The following is a 5,000-nucleotide window of genomic DNA, read 5'->3' as shown; positions in this document are numbered from 1 at the left end:
GATGGATCGGAACCATTCTCTGCTAACTCATTATATCGTAGTGCCTGTTAGGCCTTAAAGACACAAGTTATAGAAGAGACAGAAAAGGTCAAAACAAACTGTACCTGTAGACCACATGCACCAACTACAGCATTGTTGCTTCCCTCCTTTTGTCTTGTTTTCCACCATGGTTTCACTGCTTTGTTGTGACCTGTTTGCTACCTATTGATTTCCCCCTACATATTGTCTACATTGTCGCTCTACTGATAATGCTACGGAAGCCCCAGTGGCCTAATGGATAAGGCACTGGCTTCCTAAACCAGGTAATGTGGATTTGAGTCCCATTTGTGGTGACCGACAGCAGAGTGGCGCAGCGGAAGCGTGCTGGGCCCATAACCCAGAGGTCGATGGATCGAAACCATCCTCTGCTAACTCATTATATCGTAGTGCCTGTTAGGCCTTAAAGACACAAGTTATAGAAGAGACAGAAAAGGTCAAAACAAACTGTACCTGTAGACCACATGCACCAACTACAGCATTGTTGCTTCCCTCCTTTTGTCTTGTTTTCCACCATGGGTTCAATGCGTTGTTGTGACATGTTTACTACCTATTGATTTCCCCCTACACATTGTCTACATTGTCGCTCTACTGATCATGCTACAGAAGCCCCAGTGGCCTAATGGATAATGCACTGGCCTCCTAAGCCAGGGATTGTGGGTTCCAGTCCCATCTGGGGTGACCGACAGCAGAGTGGCGCAGCGGAAGCGTGCTGGGCCCATAACCCAGAGGTCGATGGATCGAAACCATCCTCTGCTAACTCATTATGTCCTGGTGGTTAGGTTGGTCTTAAAGACTCCAGTTACTGAAGAGACAGAAATGGTCAACAAACTGTACCTGTGGACCGTATGCACCAACTACAGCATTGTTGCTTCCCTCCTTTTGTCTTGTTTTTCCACCATGGTTTCACTGCTTTGTTGTGACATGTTTGCTACCTATTGATTTCCCCCTACATATTGTCTACATCGTCGCTCTAATAGTCATGCTACGGAAGCCCCAGTGGCCTAATGGATAAGGCACTGGCTTCCTAAACCAGGGAATGTGGATTTGAGTCCCATTTGTGGTGACCGACAGCAGAGTGGCGCAGCGGAAGCGTGCTGGGCCCATAACCCAGAGGTCGATGGATCGAAACCATCCTCTGCTAACTCATTATATCGTAGTGCCTGTTAGGCCTTAAAGACACAAGTTATAGAAGAGACAGAAAAGGTCAAAACAAACTGTACCTGTAGACCACATGCACCAACTACAGCATTGTTGCTTCCCTCCTTTTGTCTTGTTTTCCACCATGGTTTCACTGCTTTGTTGTGACCTGTTTGCTACCTATTGATTTCCCCCTACATATTGTCTACATTGTCGCTCTACTGATCATGCTACAGAAGCCCCAGTGGCCTAATGGATAAGGCACTGGCCTCCTAAGCCAGGGATTGTGGGTTCGAGTCCCATCTGGGGTGACCGACAGCAGAGTGGCGCAGCAGAAGTGTGCTGGGCCCATAACCCAGAGGTCGATGGATCGAAACCATCCTCTGCTAACTTATTATGTTGTAGTGGCTGTTAGGCCTTAAAGACACGAGTTATAGAAGAGACAGAAAAGGTCAACACAAACTGTACCTACAGACCACATGCACCAACTACAGCATTGATGCTTCACTCCTTTTGTCTTGTTTTCCACCATGGGTTCAATGCTTTGTTGTGACATGTTTACTCCCTATTGATTTCCCCCTACACATTGTCTACATCGTCGCTCTACTAGTCATGCTACGGAAGCCCCAGTGGCCCAATGGATAAGTCACTGGCATCCTAAGCCAGGGATTGTGGGTTCATCTGGGGTGTCCAACAGCAGAGTGGCGCAGCGGAAGCGTGCTAGGCCCATAACCCAGAGGTCGATGGATCGGAACCATTCTCTGCTAACTTATTATGTCCTGGTGGTTAGGTTGGTCTTAAAGACTCCAGTTACTGAAGAGACAGAAATGGTCAACAAACTGTACCTGTGGACCGTATGCACCAACTACAGCATTGATGCTTTACTCCTTTTGTCTTGTTTTCCACCATGGGTTCAATGCTTTGTTGTGACATGTTTACTACCTATTGATGTCCCCCTACACATTGTCTAGATCGTCGCTCTACTAGGCATGTTACGGAAGCCCCAGTGGCCTAATGGATAAGGCACTGGCCTCCTAAGCCAGAGATTGTGGGTTCGAGTCCCATCTGCAGACTCAATCCCCTGGTAGTTCTCAAGCAGCTGGGAAACCAGGGCAGGTGGGTGACTAATCGAAGGAAGCATAGCCCCAAATAGAAGCCCACAGTTCACCACCAACCACTTCATGTTTCAAACAGATTCTCCCCACTCAGCAACACACCTGCTGGGGAACAGACTCTGATCATTGGTAGCTCCATAGTCAGAAACGTGAAATTAGCGACACCAGGGACCATAGTCAAATGTATTCCTGGGGCCAGAGCGGGCGACATAGAGTCAACTTTAAAACTGCTGGCTAAGGATAAACATGGATACAGTAAGATTATCATTCATGCTGGTGGAAATGACACCCGATTACGCACATCGGAGGTCACTAAAATTAATGTTGAGTCGGTGTGTACATTTGCTAAAACAATGTCGGACTCCGTAGTTTTCTCTGGGCCCCAGCCTAATTTGATCAGTGATGACATGTATAGCCGCATGTCATCATTTAACCGCTGGTTGTCGAGGTGGTGTCCAGATAATGATGTGGGCTTCGTTGATAATTGGCAAACTTTTTGGGGAAGACCTGGTCTGATTAGGAGAGACGGCATACATCCCACTTTGGACGGAGCTGCTCTCATATCTAGAAATATGGCCGAATTCATTGACCCAAATCCATGACAACCCAGAGTCCAGACCAGGAGACAGAGCTGCAGTCTTACACGCTTCTCTGTGCTTCCACTAGAGCAGTTACCCACCCAATTACATATAGAGACTGTGTCTGTCCCCCGACCTCCTAAACCAATTAAAACAGCTTTTAATAGAAGAGCGATACATAAAAACCTGACCAAAATTAATACCACTCCAGTAATGGACCATCAAAATAAGAGAGTTAAATGTGGACTCTTAAACACTAGATCTCTCTCCTCTAAAGGTGTATTAATCAATGATATAATATCAGATCATCATATTGACTTATTCTGTCTTACTGAAACCTGGCTGCGTCAGGATGAATATGTCAGTCTAAATGAATCCACTCCTCCCAGTCATATCAATACCCACATCCCTCGAGACACCGGCCGAGGAGGTGGAGTTGCAGCCATTTTTAACTCAGACCTAAAAATCAACCCTAGACCTAAACTTAATTATAAATCATTTGAAAGTCTTGTTCTCAGCCTTTCTCACCCAGCCTGGAAAACTTTACAGCCTGTCTTATTTGTTGTAATCTACCGTCCTCCTGGCCCGTACGCCCAATTTTTATCTGACTTCTCAGAGCTTTTATCAAATTTAGTCCTTAGCACTGATAAGATAATTATAGTAGGTGACTTTAACATTCATGTGGATGTTGAGAATGATAGCCTTAACACTGCATTTATTGCATTATTAGATTCAATTGGCTTCTCTCAAAATGTGAATGAGCCAACTCACTGTTATAACCACACCCTCGACCTTGTTCTGACATATGGTATTGAGGTTGAACATTTAATAGTTTTCCCTCATAATCCATCTTTATCAGACCACTACTTAATAACATTTGAATTTTTATTACTGGACTATACACCACTGGACAGACATGTTCTTACTAGATGTCTGTCTGATGGTGCTGTCACTAAATTTAAAGAAAAAATTCCATCAATGTTGAGCTCAATGCCATGTATCAATACAACAGAGATGACTTATTCTGATTTCAGTCCCCCCCAGATTGACTGTATTGTTGATAGCGCTGCAGACTTACTGAGAACAACTCTGGACTCCATCGCTCCTTTAAAAAAGAAGATAATTAAACAACGGAAAACAGCTCCTTGGTATAATTCCCAAACTCGACAATTAAAACAAATTTTACGAAAACTAGAAAGAATATGGCGCTCCACTAAATCAGAAGAATCTCACCTAACCTGGCAAGACAGTCTTAAAACATATAAGAAGGCCCTCCGTAACACCAGAGCTGCCTACTACTCATCACTAATAGAGGAGAATAAAAATAGTCCAAGGTTTCTTTTCAGTACTTTGGCTAAACTGACAAAGAGTCATAACACTACTGATCCATGTATTCCTTTAACTCTCAGTAGTGATGACTTCATGAGTTTCTTTAATGACAAAATCTTAACTATTAGGGACACAATTAATCACCTCTTGCCCTCAATAAGCACTGATTCATCCTCTAACATAGGAAACTCAGAAACTGCTGTTAAACCTGATATTTATTTAGACTGTTTCTCTCCAGTCGACCTTATAGAATTAACCTCAATGATCACTTCCTCTAAACCATCAACCTGTCTCTTAGACCCGATTCCAACTAGGCTGCTTAAGGAAGTCCTTCCCTCTGTTAGTACTTCCTTATTAAATATGATCAATCTGTCTTTAGTGACAGGATATGTACCACAGTCTTTTAAAGTAGCTGTCATTAAACCACTTCTTAAGAAGCCTACTCTTGATTCAGAGGTTCTAGCTAACTATAGGCCTATATCGAACCTCCCCTTTCTCTCTAAGATCCTCGAGAAAGCAGTTGCTAATCAGCTGTGTAACTTTCTAAATAATAACAGCTTATTTGAGGATTTTCAGTCTGGATTCAGAGCTCATCATAGTACAGAAACTGCACTGGTAAAAGTTACAAATGACCTCCTAACTTCATCAGACAATGGACTTCTCTCTGTCCTCGTCCTGTTAGATCTTAGTGCTGCCTTCGATACTATTGATCATCAAATCCTGTTAAAGAGACTTGAACATTTAATTGGTATTAAAGGAACAGCATTAAATTGGTTTAAATCCTATCTGTCAGATAGATTTC

General features: G+C 43.5%; 1 non-coding gene across 1 annotated transcript; it reads left to right on the top strand.

Annotated features, from left to right (window-relative positions):
- Positions 1-1,414: 1,414 nt before the first annotated feature.
- On the top strand, positions 1,415-1,487 carry trnar-ccu (transfer RNA arginine (anticodon CCU)). Its single transcript has one exon. It is a non-coding gene; the product is annotated as a tRNA-Arg (tRNA).
- The last annotated feature ends 3,513 nt before the right edge of the window (positions 1,488-5,000 follow it).

Source organism: Scomber scombrus, chromosome 10 (genome assembly GCF_963691925.1).
Source record: "Scomber scombrus chromosome 10, fScoSco1.1, whole genome shotgun sequence".
In the NCBI taxonomy this organism is placed as follows: domain Eukaryota; kingdom Metazoa; phylum Chordata; class Actinopteri; order Scombriformes; family Scombridae; genus Scomber; species Scomber scombrus.
Note: the sequence above shows the minus strand (reverse complement) of the source record. Positions and strands in the feature narration are given on the sequence as shown.